Raw genomic sequence first — 17,126 nt, 5'->3', positions numbered from 1 at the left:
TGTGTTATTCTTCCTATCCCACCACAATGAGGTTTGCTGAGAAAAACAGCACTGGAGAATAGTTGGTAAACAGAGGACAGAGTGTTAAAACAACCGCTCCACAGTCCCAGGAAAGAGAGATGCATTTTGTTTCCGCATACAGTGCACTTCCTTTGTGGGTTATCTTGAGGCATTGCAGCCTTGCAAATAAGTTGTTTCTCCTGGTTGGCTCGACAAAAGATTTTAGGGATCAATGGTGGGAAACATGTCATATATGCCAATGAGTTACATCCAGAAACTGTGATTTGGGCAACTCACATGTCATAGAAGATCAACGAAGGTGGGTTGGGGGTCAGTAGGTGTGGCATTTTTAGATTGAAAATATTAAAAAGTTTGAATGGTGGCACCAGTTCTATAGCAATGTGGACATGCATGATGCTGCTGACCACAGGTTAACATTGCTCTCAGCACCGAGCACACCCTGTATCTTTGTCCACAGCATCACCAAGGTTGCTCTCAGACAGTGTAAACACAAAGAATCAAGTGTGTCTTGAACGAAAGGCAAAGAGAGCTAAGCAACAATAAGAAAACTAACTAAACAGCTCAGCCTGACAACACAGGTTTATAATCTCATTTACTAGAGAGGCTGAGATAGGATCTAAAGTCCAAGGACAGACTGACCCATAACACGAGTTCTAGACCAACTCAGGCATCTTAAAGAAACATGTCTCCAAATGAAAAGTAGGTGACATAGTTGTGTGGCGTTTGTGAGACCTTGGGTTCAATCCCCAACACAAAACAAACCTAAATAGCTTAACATTGACATTCAGTTATTTTACACTATAATTTAATCTGTAGTTCATCAAATCCAAAAGTTAATGGGCACTTGCTGGTCTAATTCCTAGAATTCTTTCATAACACATGGTGTCTTTATCAGTGGATAGATCTGCTTCCAAATTAGTAGATGTAGATTGATGAATCTGAGTGTTTCCTGGTTGGCAAACAGATAACACCCTCCGTGTAGCTAACAGTCAAAGACTTTGTGAACCCTTAGAGTCCTTGAAAGAAAGATACTTTTTTCTGTCCCTGAAAGTAAACTAGCAAACCCTCGTTAGAGAAACTAAAACCGTTCTCCGTAAAGATGGCCCCGCAATGGTAAACCACTCCTGCAGGAGCACTGCCATCATTCTAATGGGTAAAAAAGAACATTTTACAGTACCACCACAATGAAAACACCAGGTCTAAACTTCATAGAGTTTGTAGAGACCCTCTCTCGTCACAGGAATATGTCCAGGATCGTTGCCTGAGAAATGTTTCTTGCAGAAAGTTCTGGGGCCTCTGAAAGCTCAGGATGTATGAGGAAAAGTGGGAAAGGATACGGATTTTGATGGTGATGATGATGATGATGACAATGAATGTCTGGGGGCCAGGGAGACATTTCGGGAAAGCATTTTCCAAGCAAGAACAAGAACCCACATTTCATTCCCTGAACCCACATATAGACACTGGGAGTGGTAGAGAGGACCTGCAGCCTATATGCTGGAGTGAGTGGCAGAGACGTGGAGTCATGAGTATTCCTGGGGCTCCTGGACAGCCTGTCTACACTAATTGATAAGACCTGGATCCCAGGGAAAGCCTTGGAGAGAGAGAGAGAGAGAGAGAGAGAGAGAGAGAGAGAGAGAGAGAGAGAGAGAGAGAGCTGTGTTGACCTCTGGCTCCCACAGGCTTTCTTGCACACTTGTATGGGTATACATGAATGTATGTTCATACACACACACACAGACATTCACACACAGAGAAACAGCAACAAAAAGAGTGTATCCCTATGGCAGAAAGTAGATCTAGGAAATAAGTACTTGTCTAGAAGAAATCATTTTCAAGTAATAGTAGCTGGGAGCTGCCTTGTTGGGCACATTAGCTCTTCCAGAAGCCAGTGTCTAGAGAAACTATTCTTATGCCACAAAGCCCGGGGGGGGGGGAGGGCTTCATCTCAGCACCCCATTCTCCCTGGGCAATTTGATTCGAAACAACTTGTTTTAGAAGTGTAGCCAGGCCTGCCCTGAGTAGGGACATGGGCAGATCTTGTTTTCCTGTGGGGCTGTACAGCTGCCAGCCATTTAGTGTCTGCCTGGTATTCGGGCATGTTTTCCTCTTTCCCTGCCCCCTCTTGTGGTTTCTACAATTGAAATGATCATTTTCTGCAAAATGGGAAGGAGCCCTCTTTCTCGTAATCTCAGCCCTAGATCTGCTTTTGAGTCTGCATGCTTCGTTTTGCTCCCTGAAGGATAATTTGAAGATTTGAGTAATTAACCCAAGACTCCTAGGATGCCGTCTCTTGGAAGGGAGCGATTTTGCTGTGGAGTCGGCCGCTGTCAAGCACTAACTTCTTAATAATGGAGCCTTTCAGACCCTCCGCCATTGGCACAATGATGTACTTCAAGCTAGTGGCTTGGCAGAGTGTAAGCGGACCACTTCTATTCTTCCTTTACACAAAATGGTCCTCTTGATCTCTGGGTTGGAGCTATTTTTATTTTAGTTTGGTTCTTTTCTGCTTTTTAACTTGGGGAGCAAGGCTTTCTCTTATATTTTGATCCACTGCTTAATCTGTTGCCTTGCCCACCCCGCCCCCTAAAGACCCGCAAAAAGACTCCCTTCCCAAGATCAGCAACTAGTCTCCCTTTCAGTAGATTTAGAATCCTGCCTTTGAGAAAGCCTGGGGACTCAGCTGCTAGAGGAACTAGGAGCTTGCTTCTCTGATCCCAGTACACTTCCTGCTATTAACATGGTAATGTCCCTGGCACAGCTCTGGGGACAATCACACCTGCAATTAAAAGCCAAATTAGGACATATCTTTTCTTGGCAAATGGGACCCACAGAAATCTGAGGACAGCTGCAACCAGCACCACGCCCACCATCCACCTGCCTTTAAATGCACCCTCCTTCCCAAGCCCTTAGCACAGAAAGGAACTATATATTGCAGGGGGTTTGTTTGTTTCTTAATTTGATGAATTGTTGCATTTTAAATGGCGGTGCAAATGCTTAGCAAATACTTCTGTAACAAGTACTGAGACACATCGAGGCCAGTTTTCCATGGGTATTATACCCAGGATTGGAAGTATAGCATCTAACTATAGGTCCATAGAATATCTAAAATAACTACGCACTCATAAATAACAACCTGGAAAAACAGTCATATACAGCTAAATCACTCGACAGTTAAACTTCCTCAAAAGTCAAGAAAACACTTGACATTTAGAAGTAATTTATAGCTAAATTTTCTTTCATGGATTTTCTCAAAGGATTCCAAAACATCCCTTACTTTTGCTTCACTTGTAAGCAAAGTTGGTTTTTAATTGCTGGATCATTTCAAAAGTATACCCATTGGAATTTAAAAAAAACATACTTCAAACTTTATAAGAAGGTTTTTGTATATCGCTTATAGTGGAACACCTGCTCAACTTGGACAATGCTCAGGGTTTGATCCCAAGTTCTAAAATGATTAAGAATATGAATAAAAAAAAAAGTTAACGTGGGATGCTTTAGACAACAGGGGCTTCCTAAGCCTTAAAACTACCCAGTTGGAAGAGCTAAGGGATGGCAAGAGAGGCCACAGACACTCTGACACTCTCAGTCCAGGCTAGGAAGAAAAGGCCACCCATAATGCTGGGCCACCACTGTGAGTCATTGCTGGGACAATGGGAGCTGTTAGTAGCTATGTCTCCTGCTATCTCCACTGCCTGTTGCCTATGGAAGTTATTGTGTGACAGATCTTCATGCTAACAAATCCTTTCTTCTCTACTTTTCCTATTCCTTGCTTCCTTGTGTGTCATTGTGGCTACTTTTCTTTTCCCCTGCATCTGCTTGGTTCTGTCTGTCCGAGCCTGTACCTCTACCTCTGCCTGAGACTCTATCCCTGCCCCTGCCCCTGCCCCCTGCCCCCTGCCCCCTGCCCTCTGCCCCCTGCCCCTGCCTCTGCTGAGCACTAGGCTTAAAGGTGTACCCTCTATACCTGGGGAGATATAGTTTTATAAAATCACCCCACTGGTTCCCCCACCCCAAACAAAAAAAAAAAATCGTGTTTGCTGTCATATTACTTCTCCCAGTTGTGTGTCATCCAATTTTGGTAGGTTTGTTTTCCATGTGGGAGAAGACACAGAAAAAACAAGCACAGAGTTGGGGACTGAGGGAACAATGTGAAATCATGTACACTGACGACTGTGGGTAGCACCTTCCACTATCAGCAAAATCTAATGGTACCGGCTTCTATTTTATTAAAAGAGACACTACAAATGACTTATTTAATGCTATGTTGATCGTGGCGTTCTGGGTTACAGACCATATCCTGCTTGCGTGGTTTCCATTTTTGGTTCATTATTTTATGTCACACACACACACACAAAAATGTTAACGTGGCATGACCAGGGCTCTCGTGTAACGCCCTAAACTATTATGACATGCTTCTCTTTTTTGTTGCTTTTTTAGGGATGAGCCCTCTGGGTTTGTGATGAGGACGTTAAGTTTTTGTGACACCAACGCATCAGGGAACACGTGCAGAGCCGCGAGTACAACCTAGAGACGAGACCTGAAGGTCGCTCTGTGTTACCCTACTCCAGTTCAGACAGTGAACACAGTCCACATCTGTGCCCACTGTCCTCGGGGTGTCCTTTATCTGTCTCTATCAAAATTCTTCAAGACTGACACTTTCAGAGTTGCTACACATATACATATTGGAATATTTGAAGGTTCAGTATCCCCAGTCAGTATTCCTTGCCTGCCTTGGCTTCTTGTCCCAGATCTCATATAATTGAACCTCTAGTAAGTACATAATGGTCCTGGGGACAGACGTACACACAAGAGTGTGGGTCTTGCTATAGGTCAAAGGGCTCAGGAAGCCAGGGAAGTGTCAGTCCCTGGTTCTGTTAATTAGCCTGTTGCTAATAAGGGCCCCCCCAATGCTTTCTCAGGTCACAGAGTGATTTACCAAGCTCAGAGTTTGGGGGAAGAAGCTATACGCAGGCTTTACAAGCCTCTCAGAAAGAACTCTGCCTTCTCCCACAACCATTCTCCTTATAAGTTAGACTAGAAACAAAAAACAAAAACAAAAACAAAAACACCAGCACCACAACAAGACATAGAAATCAACTCTCTGAAATTCAAACTGAACAATGGAATTCATTTTTCTTTCCCCGCTTGGGTAACTCAGCTCAGTGTTTTAGCCTTCAACAAAAAACTTACTATCATTGGCTGAAAGCAGGAGTTTATAATCTTTTTTTTCCCTCTTAATTCTGTGGATCCAATCCATGGAATTCATTTTTTCTTTAATAATATCTTTGCCATGAGGAACTCATTACTCATTTACACATCGAGACAGTAAAGAATGTACCATTAACAGGAACGTTTGTAGCCTCCAATTCTCTCTCTCTCTCTCTCTCTCTCTCTCTCTCTCTCTCTCTCTCCCTCTGACAAGCATTTAGAAACAGAATACTTTAAAAGAAAAAAATCAGAACTTGTTTTTCAGTGAGTTGAGAACAACAGGCACCATTGTGGCTTAAAGCTAGGGTCTCACCAACAGTTTAGGGGACAAAAACCCCGGAACAGACCATTATTATATAAGATTTAGATTATATACTTAGGTTCCAGATGGATTTCAATTTCCATCTTAATATGCATATCTACTTCCATTTTAAGCATGACTTTTTAAAAAAAGATCTCAGTGTTGTGCTAAATTCAATAAATATGGCACTAATCACCTTGCCTAAGAGTAGGGCATGGAATCCGTAGCCTAATTGGCAACATAGCACATTTTTTCCCCAGCATTCTGTACATTGAGGAGAATAGGACAAGATCTAGTTTTATCAAGACTCATGTGTCTGGCTCATCATCAAAGGACAGCATGGAGAGGACTCAGTACTCAGTCCGATGCCCGTGTCAGCAGGCAGGTGCTCCCGACTTGCCAGCATCAGTCCTGCAAGCATCTCAGAGGCAGGACGATTGGTTTTCCCTGGGGACCGCGTTAGGAAATACGCCAGAGTCTCTTCCCTTACAGAGGACCGGAAATGCTAATATGATCATCCCTGACATTTGTTTTGTAATAGGCATAATTCCTGATGATGCTTTACCTGTATGAACACACAGGTTTCCAGTAACATCAAGAAAGGACGTGAATACCTTTGGTTCAGCTGAATACAGAAGACTCACAAAGAAGTTATGCTTTTCCCTACAAGTGAGCAATGAATTTGAGCCCGGGGTGGGGGTGGGGGTGGGGCTACCCATCTTGAATAATGTCTGGGTTTTGCTGCAAATGAGGATGGCAGAAACAGAGTGGGTTGAAGCATCTATCAAAGGCCACAACCCCCAAACCCACTTGTCCTGTGTGTCCTCCTTCTCAAGCTCTATGGCATCCCATGGTCAAGAGATACGGAGAGGCTGACCCGACTGGACATTCTTTGCGTGTGTGGCTACTTAGAACTACTACACAGTTCTGGTTCTGGGTGTCAGCGTCAATAAGGAAGTAAGGGCTTGATTTGCATTATGGGATTGTTCTGTGCCAACAGGAGACTGTTGTCCACAACCCAAGAGGCCTCATGAGCATCTGCAGGTAAAGTGCAGAGAGCTCACCTGGGTTCCTGCACCCCACAGGCACTGTGAATTCTACATATTTTTCTCTGCTTGTCTATTTGTCCCCCTCCTGAAAACAGTCCCGTTTCAGGTGTCTGCAGGCTCCTTCTGGCCTCTCTTGCATATGGTTACCTTTTTCTTCAAGACAAAGTCAGTCATTTCTAAGGGGCTGTGAGTTGACGGTCCTACTGCCCAAGACTTCTCTGGAAGGAGATAGCTTTAGGTATTTAGTGTTTTATCAACCAGGTGGATGTCAGAGGACAGGCAGCTGACAGTGACTGGGGGACCCAGGAGTCAATGGGAACAAAGGACACGTGAGATGAAGACTGTTAGGAGGAATGAATCATGTTTGTTGAGAGGAGGGTACCTCAGACACGGAGGGCAGGACCATCAGCATGCCCTCCAGGCGCACCCCATTAAAGATTTGTCAGTCATGACCATTCTACCCAGTCCCACCATCAACCCAGTCCTGCTCACTGATGCAGACGGCACTGGGAAGAGCTGAGGATGAGGGTGTCTAGCATACACAAGCAACTCTGATGTCTACGTGGCAGATCGCCTCTTCCTGCGGTTTTCATCTAAGTATATTTTAAACTTCCTCATCCATCTTTCATAGAAAGAAAGGAAAAAAAAAACATTTAAACTACTAGCGTATTTGAAGTATTTAACTACTTTGAAAAGCAGCGACCATTTCTACTAACAGTGAACTCCTACTTGCTCAATGACCCTGCAATTCTATGCCTGTATAGACCCCCATGTGTGCACGTATGTATGTTTGCCAGAAGGCAAATACTAGAAAGCTCTCAGAGTGCACAGTGGTTTTTCAAGGAATGGAAACAGGCCCAATGTCATCCACGGGAGACTTGTTTAAGAAGTATGAAGTCATGTGACACATGGTATGTGTATCACATACATACATACATAGTGCAGCATAAACTCCAACCACCACATTGGTTTTCTAAAATTAGCACTGGTACCAAAAGGAGCCAGATACCAGAGAACACATGCAACTTAATTTTCTTCACACAAAGTTCAAAAACAGAGCAAATTAGTTTTGAGATAAGTCAGGCTACTGTAGTTTACACTGTAAACCATGGTGCACAACATGTGCAGTACTGAACTTAAAGCAAAACAAAGCAGCCCCTATCTACCCTCTGTGTGGGACTCTCTGGTTGCTCTAGTCTAGTTAAGCCTAGCAGTGACCGGTAAGTGGATTTACAGTAATTAGTGGATTATGTCCTATAATTTGAAAAACACTGATATTCATGCAGGCTAGGCTTTCAGAGTGGCTCACGGGTTAGCTGATCTCACTAAGCCTCAGTGCCCTCTCCATAAACACAGGGAAATGATGGTGTCATTTGCCAAGAGTATTGTGGAATTGGATGAGTTAAGGCACATTAAGTTTTTAGCATATTGACTAAACAGTCAGTTTGTGCCTTACATATGCACATGCGCACATACAGGCACACACACACACAGAGGCACAGACATACATACACATAGGCACAGGCACAGACACACACACACACAGGCACAGACACATACACATAGGCACATGCACATGCACAGACACACACACACACACACACACACACACACACACACACACACTTTTATTAAATATCCAGGTCTTTCTTCCAGACAATAAGCCTTCCAAATCCTTGTTCTCAGTTTGTGCTGATAAGGGGAGTCAGCCTTCCCAAGGAGCCTTAGAGGTGAGTCACTGCTCTAGGGAAGCCAAGTTCCTTGTTGAAGACCATCTGGGATTTCCACCTCAGGGTGGGCTCCTTTAAGCTCTTCCTGTGTTCCCACACCATGCTCCCCTGGGCTGTTTTCTTGTCTGCTCTGGCCTCTTTGGCAGGGCCTGAGTTCATTTGGCCATGTACAGTGAAACTGTACTTGAACGATCTTTGTTTCTTAAAAAGTCATCTTAGCTTGGGAAATGTTGGCCACTGCTAAGAGCAAGTCCTCCTACTTGGCCATGGGGTCTGACCAGCCCCCATCGCTTCCTCCAACAACAGGGGCTTTATGCTTTCATGCAAAAAGACCAGCTGTCAGCTTAAATTTCCCTAATCCAGCCAGATCCCAACTCAGCCAACTAACAGTCGCTATCTGGGGGAAGCCCATCTGTGAAAGGCAGCAGTGCCCTTACTGGAATGACATGTCATAAAAATTAGTTTGGGCACTAATCTAAAGAAGCTTTGTGCTGAGTCGAGGGACTGCAAGGTCCCAGTTGGTGTCCTTCTCTTTGCCGAAGAGCTGGACCAGACAGACTAGCAGAGCAGAGCATGAACACACTAGCAGTGCCCCACACCTTGCTTGTCACTCTCAACCTGGAGAGATGCCATCTTTATCACCCCACCCCACACCCCCAGTCCTCTCCACCGGGAAGCTCTGAGGGCCGAAAGGGTGTGGGCAAAAGGAAGTTCACTGTTTTGTGTATAGTGCTGGTCATAGGCAAAGGCCCTGGGGGTCTTTAAACTGTTGGCTAACTTTAGCAATCTATGGTTCGGTTTGTTAAGAAGGATAGGAGCTCATTCTTAACATTCTTCCTCTGCAACTGTTCCCTCTCACCCTCTCAAGGGGACAGGGGTGGCCAGTGATCCTCTTTAATCTTGAATTGGCTACATAGTGTACTTAATTGGTGACACTTCAAAACAGTCACCATTCCAGAGGCTCCACAGCTAATGGTGGAACGGCCTGACCACCACCACCATCGCAGCACCACCACCCCTGCTGGCTCCATACTGGGGTGTGTCTGACTTGATCTTGTGCATCTCTTGTACGTAAGTGGAATACATGGGGCAGAGGGGGGGGAGAGGGGGGCAGAGGGAGGGAGGGAGGGAGAGAGAGAGAGAGAGAGAGAGAGAGAGAGAAGGGTGGGCGTGTGAAACTGGAAAGAAACATAGTGATGGTAGTGGGTGAGGAGGAATTGGAGGAGAAGGAAAGGGCTGGATCAAACATACTATATACATGTATTAAACGTCAATCATGCATGCACACATACACACACCACACATACACATATTTGAGCACACCTTGTGCAACAGAATGCAGCTTTTGAACTGTTTTTTCAGACAATCCCATAGGTATTTTTGTACCTGTTCACTTTCATATAATTTCTTGTTTAAAACGCTTTTGTCCTGGATGTATAGGTATTAGAAGCTTAGGGGAATGAATTCTATAGAGAAATTCAAAAGAAAAAAAGTATACCACTTTCTAATAAAAAAAAATTTAAGAAGCATTTTCTTTGAACTAATTATGAGTATTTTCTGACTTTTTCCTTTCCTTCTTTTGTTGTTTTTGTTTCATGAATCAGTCTTTGGAATAGCCCATGGTTTTGGCCACACCTTCATTTCAAAGCAATGCCATTAAGGGAACTACCATTTTTTAGACCAGCCTGAGTGCTGAGGGGTCTGTTTTGTAGCTTGAGGGATCTGGAGGGTGTTTTCTATTGGCTTTCTCCATCTGTAACAAAGTTGGGCAAGAAAAAAGACAGTTGTTGATTAAAACCATGTTTGTGGCATTGTATATGAAGGACTTGTGCATTTTGTCATTTACTAACAAAACATGGAGATTCTCATGCTGTCTTGAAAAAAGATTACACAAACCAGGCCTGGAAAGATGGCTTAGTGGTTAAAAGCACTGGCTGTTTTTCCAATGGACTCTGGTTCAATTCTAAGTGCCCACATGGCAGCTCACAATTGTTTGTAACTCCAGTTCCAGGGAATCTGACACTCTCACACAGACATACATGCAGAGCAAAATACCAATGCACATAAAATAAAAATAGATAAATTATTTTTTAAATAATTATACAGGGCTGAAATTAAAAACATGGGAGAAATGTGAAACCATTTTTTATTTGTTTGTTTAATTCATTTACTTACCTGTTTGCTTAGTTTGGACTCACCCATACATTCCCAGATCTTGTCAATCAAATGTACACTATTTCTTCAAGTTCAAGTTCTGGTGTCTCCTTTCAGCCTCCCCCTCCAGTGTTTTTTTTTTTTTTTAACAATGTACCTGATGCTCTTATGTTAGCATGCATTGTCATGGGAAAAGCACAACACAAGACAGGGGGATTGAGACCATGGACCACTTCTTAGAGTATTAAGATTTAAGTTTTAGAATGATATTTAGCTGGGTATAAATTAAGGAGTATTGGGGGGGGGCAGATATTCCCAGTGTGTGAAAAGATGCCTGCTCAAAAAGAGCACACCCCAGGTTGCCTTGGAACTAATGTATCTTCATTTTAATGTTGTTTCCCGGGCTTGACTTGCACACTTGCTTTTAGTGCCTGCTTAACAAAATTAAAACGAGTCAGCATATCTCTCTAGTTTTTCCACTTTTTCTCAATCTATTTAATTTTAGGCTCCTTGGGAAAGAAAGCGTATCTTATTTCTAACTCAAAGGTACCAGATTCCCTGCCCCAGCCGATAGATCATTTAAGAAGTAAGCGATTAGGAGAATTTAAGCACTGGTGAATACATTTGTGACAAACCAGGCCAGAGTCCTAGAGTGAACTGAGAAATAGAAAGATGGAGTTGGGTCTGGTGGCACAGAGCTGCCGTATGGATCACGTGGGAGGCAGACACATGAGTATTGCAAGGTCAAGACCTTCCTGGACTACAAACTGGATTCAAGACCAAGCTGGGCAACTTAGTGAGACAGTATCTCAAAATAAAATGAAGTGGTTGGTGATATAGCTCAGGGTAGAGATGGTGTAGCATGAAGCCTTGAGTTATATTCTTAGCAATGAGGGGAGGAGAGAGGGAGGGGGAGAGGGAGGAGGGGGAGGGGGAGGGAGAGGGAGAGGGAGAGAGGAGATGAGATGGGGGAAGTCCTGGGGTTTGCTGGCCAGCCTGCCAAATCTACTGGTAAGTTCCAGGCTAATGAGGGAACCTGTCTGAAAAAGTGAAGTAGATGGCACCTGAGCAGTGGTACCTGAGGGTGACCTCAGACAACGCTCCTCCCCCGCCAATGCACACACACACATGAACATGCACAATATCAAATCAGTAAGTAGCAATTTCTCTTGGGTGTAATTTGCTGTAAGTGTGACCATAACATCAGAAGTTAAAAAGGAACAGACCCAAACTATACAACATCAATATGCAATATGGGCAAGAAGGCAGCCTGGGCCCCCTCAGGGGTTTGGCATGTGTGGTGGAACAGCACAGTGTTGACAGGCTGAGGCTGGGATGACTCTGGTTCCAGCTGACTGTATTGTCATATCAGGAGACTCCCGAGTGTGCAGAGAGCTTTGTTTGGCTTCCTGTTTAATTTTATGTGAGTTGACCCTAAATGTTAATATCTGCATCAGTGAGGCAAAAGAGTTCACAGCATAGTTTTCCTGTTAGTTTCAGCCTTGTCTTAAGTCTCTGTAATGAAGTCACAAGACTCGAAATCACAAAGCTTAGCTCAGATGGACTAAAAGAACACAGGACATTGGCAGTAGAATTCTTGACTTTTCTACCAGTTTCTCTAAGATTCATGAAGAAAGCAGAGGAGGAACTGGGAGGGGGAACCCATGAAGGGGGTGGGGACAAGGGTTGGGGAGTGGAGAGAAATATGAGCCAGGTACAGTGATTTACATGTATTAAAATGACATAATGAAACATATCATTGTGTATTCTAAAAAAAAAAAAAATTAGAAAAGAAAATAAGCCAGGCATGATGGCTCACACCTTTAATTCCTGTACTTGTTGATGCAGGAGGATTGTAGTGAGTTTCAGGCAATCCTGAGATACAGAATAAGTCTCTGCTTAAGAATGATGTGAAGAAGAAGAAGAGGAAGCAGAGGAAGAAGAAGAGGAGAAGGTGGAGAAGGAAGAGGAGAAAGAGAAAAAGAACTGGCTTTATAGAATTAACCGTGAAAACCATTATGTGTTCTGCTATAATTTCAAAAAGAAATATGACATAAATCATGAAAGTGAAGAAAAAGACACTGCACAGTGTTTTAATATGCTTCCATATTGGAAAGGATCAACTAAAAATTATCTCTGTTGAAAACAAACAAGCCGAGCGGTGGTGGCACATGCCTTTAATCCCAGCACTTGGGAGACAGAGGCAGGCGAATTTCTAAGTTCGAGGCCAGCCTGGTCTACAGAGTGAGTTCCAGGACAGCCAGGGCTACCCAGAGAAACCCTGTCTCAAAAAAAAAGAAACAAAACAAAACAAAACAAAACAAGGGGTAGCTTCAATTGTTCTGGATTTATTATCCTAGCAGACTTCAGTTAGCCTGGTGTCTAAACATGCCCCCTATTCAGATTCTTCCTGTCTACAGGAGTGCATGAGTGTATGCATGTGTGTGTGTACATTCATTCATTCATTCATTCATTCATTTATGTGTGTATGCATTCGTGTGTGTGTGTGTGAATCCTCATGGTAACTTTGAGGCCAGCTTCATTATTGTGTGTTTTTTTTTTCATTAATACATCAAACAAAACTTTGACAGACGCTCCCTCTATATTTATATGAATTCAGTTCTTAATTTTTTGAAAGTTGTAGCTTTATAAACTTCAGAATTCTGATGGTATGACAGGCATACTGTGGTGACTGAGAAAAGCACGGTGTCACACGCCTCTGGAAATAGCACCGCAGAAGAACTCAGTTAGTGTCTGTCATGTCACGCAGAGTATTTTGTACCTTTCCACCCATGGGTGCACTAAGAGAAAAGCACCAACAGGAGCTGGCATTTTGTAAACCTTGAAGCAAGCCAAGAATAGGGTCAGCTACAGGCAACAGAACTAAACAACTCTCTAACTGGCAAGGGATGTTTGAGATGTTCTACTATCCTTCCGAACTAGTCTTCCTTACAGCCACCAGCCACCAGCATTTGAAATCCTTGCAAACTTTCAAGTCAGGAAGCTGTTCCAACACAAAGGGGAACTTGGACGAAATGTATCCATGGGAAAAGACTATTTCGTTTTTTTGTGTCCTAGAAGGATAGGGTATGGGATGCTTTGTACTTTTGTGGCATTATCAATCATCATTATCATCATTGTCATCATCATCATCCACCTCTTAAATCACAGTGGGAAATTGAAATTTCATGGGAATATAGGGTCATATTTGCTTCTATATGTTTCTTGGCTATTCCTAGCTAATTAGCTTCCAGCGCTCAAGGTACACTAGGGTCTATTTTAAGGGTCCTGAAGTACCTGAGTTAAATTTTTCCTAAAGAAATCTTGAAATTAGCCAATATAGCAACTCCAATTGTATTAAGAGTAATTACCAGAGAACTGGGCAGGTTTGCATATACATTTTCCATGTTCTTAAAATATGTTTGTTGAATACAGTGCATGCACGTGTGTATTTGTGATGGCAGTTGAAGAAATAGAGGTCATGAATTTAACAGGGGAGGTATATATATATATATATATATATATATATAGAGAGAGAGAGAGAGAGAGAGAGAGAGAGAGGAAGGCTTGGAGGGAGAAAAGGGAAGGGGGGATGGAATTACATTTTAATTAATGAATTACATTTTAATTAATGAAATTTAAGGTAGTTAATTTTGATGCTCAGTTAATGTTGGGGTAACCATTCTCACCAAGTTCCACTTACCACAAATTAGCCATCTTACTTCTCTCTCTCTCTCTCTCTCTCTCTTTCTTTCTCTCTCTAAAGATAGAGTACCCCAGGCTAGCCTCAAACCATCTTCCTGTCTCAACTTCCCGAATACTGGAATTATAAGGCCATGCCATGCCATGCCATGCCATGAGGCTTTCACTGAGTCATAATAACGTAGATGTTAGCAGGAGTCAGGTACCTTCATTTGAAAGAATGCAAATAAAACTTTACTTGGGGGACAGCTAATTTTTACAAAATACTCTCTATTATTGATTTTAAAATGTATATATATATACATACTTTAAAATGTATATATATATACATACTTTAAAAACCCTCTTTTTATTTGGCCATGTCCCTCTGGAAGCCCACAGGAGGTCTAGAGCCACAGGCATATGACCACCAAAGCAATTTGTTCAATAGTGCAGAACTGGAGCAAGAATAATAAATGTCTCCCTTGGTGAATGATTCAAATAAAGCCAGATTGTCCTAGGGTTTGGTTTCATCCCAGGGCAGACAATAAATCATTCCACTGGCTGGGCATGGAATATACCCCTTGGAACAGATTCCATGTGATTTAAGTTTCTTCTCTCCAGAGAGTGGCTTTGGCAAGGCTTTCTCCACACACAGGTGACAGGCAGTTTTCACAGACAGAGGGCAAGCCCAGGAGTCCTTCGTGCAGAGAACCATCACAGAGCTCAGGGATTCTGGAACCTAACAGCTAACACTCAACAGAGGAGACCAAGAGTATGTGTCTCAAGGAGCAGCCCCTGCGCCCCCCACCCCATGCTTCTGGCACAGACCCAATAGCAAGGCAAGTCTGGGGAATCCCAGAACAAGAAAACCACAAATGACATTTCCCAGAAAGCACTGGCTTCTCCCAGAAGGTTGAGGAGAAACACACCTCTTCGAAGCAAAATTATACGCGGAGTTTCGAAGATTGCTATGCCTTATCAGGGTTTATTATTGTGGCCAAATACAATGGGACCCACTGCTGGGAGTGCATTTCAAGTGCAGGTCAAAATGGAGAAGCCTTCCAGAATGTGAGCAGCTGGGGCGTGGAATACAACCCGCAGGTGCATGTCGTCTCATGGACACAGGCTCAGAGAACTTGGTGCCAGACTTTCATATCCAGCCTGGAGATTTTACATTTTACATACAGAGAAAGAATTGTGACTTCGGTGAAAAGCAAGGGCCCCTGAAGGCGTTCATTAGATCACTGCTCCGGCGTTGTGACCTGCTGGCCTTCACTATCTCGGCTAAACCCCTGGAGGCTCGGCTGATACTCAGCCCCTCCCTCCCCGCGAACTGTAATAGGAGCTTTCCTCTGCTAACGCTGTACGGAGTTGATTTCTTTTTGCCCTCGAGGAGAGGCCTTTATTAGTCTCTGCTGACTGGAGTGAACTGACCTGCTTAAGGTCCACTGGGAAAGAGTGCCCAAACTGGAATCGCCACATTGGAACCTTTGGAACAGGTCCCAGGCCCTGACTGCGGCAGACACAGAGGGCTGTGTTCCCTGTCTCCTGTTTGTGGCTACGGTGAACCCCCTGCAATCCACTCGTTTGTTTGTTGGGTGGGTCGCCGACCCCCACCCCCAGGCTATTCGTTTTTGATATTTTTCCCTGTGTGAGCTAGACGTTAATACATCTATGGCAGTTTTTGATCTTGTCAAATGTTAACAAAGGTTCACTTTTGACCGAAGTCACCGCAGGAAGCTGTGCCCAGCCTTATGAAAGTTAGATGGAGAAATTCCACTCCTGCTACAGAAGGTGTCTAGCACAGGTCTGTGAGCTATGATTGTACGAGTTTGTGGATGGCTTTTCCTACAGAGTGGAGTGGAGTGCAGCTTGCTTTTTCTGTAGTATGAAGCTTTGAGGTTTTCGGTTCTTCATGCTCACTCATAAAATAAAACAAAGCAAAGCAAAGCAAAGCAAAGCAAAGCAAAGCAAAGCAAAGCAAAGCAAAGCAAAGCAAAGCAAAACAAAACAAAACAAAACAAAACAAAACTGTTCGGTTTCAACCCTAGGACAAGGGCCTGAAGTGCATATTTTACATATCAAAGCACACTTGGCCTCCAGGCTATCCCAGCATCCTCCAGTCCCTACCTTGCATACCCTGTCCCTAACCCTGAACTTTCCAGCCCAGGGGCTAAACTGCCCTTCCTCTAGAGGCTCTTCCCTATATAATCCAGACATTCATTCTCTCCCCCTTTCTCTCTCCCCCTCCCCCTCTCCATCTCCCCATAGTGACTTCGGCCTCCTTCCTTGGGATTGGGAACAGCAAGAGCAGCTTCCCATTACACCTGCCTTTAATAAAATCCAGTCCAGCTTGAATTGATTCATTTCACCAGCAGAGAAATAACTTATCAAAATCAAAACACAGTTTTGGACTGGGGATGTAACTTAGTAGAGTCCTTGCCTAGAGCGCATGAAGCCCTTGTTCAGTCCCAGATGACACAAGAACCAGATGTGGTGGCAAACTCCTATCGTCTCCACACTTTCCCTCCTTAGGTGGATCTCAGCTACTCTCGCCTGGCTGCCTGTCTCACTTACAGTGGGAACTGCCTGCACTCCATGTTTTAGTGGCTGCTGAACTTAACCAGCTCTCTCCCCAGAATCCTTTAAGACATTTCCTGGACTCACCTGGCAAATGGCTAACCATTCCACCTGTCTCAAGGGCTGCTTCAGAACCAACAACTAGAGAGTGCCTGTGATGATGGAATTGTTTGTAAATTATAACATACACTATCTATTTATCTATCTATCTATCTATCTATCCATATGTATATATATATACACATACATATATATACACATACACACACATATATACTATAGTATGTATAAACTATACTACATATGTATATGTGTATATGTGTATATGTGTATATGTGTATATGTGTATATGTGTATATGTGTATATGTGTATATGTGTATATGTGTATATGTGTA

The sequence above is a fragment of the Mus caroli genome, chromosome 13 (assembly GCF_900094665.2).
Source record: "Mus caroli chromosome 13, CAROLI_EIJ_v1.1, whole genome shotgun sequence".
NCBI classification, from domain to species: Eukaryota; Metazoa; Chordata; class Mammalia; order Rodentia; family Muridae; genus Mus; species Mus caroli.
This window is presented reverse-complemented; position numbering follows the sequence as displayed.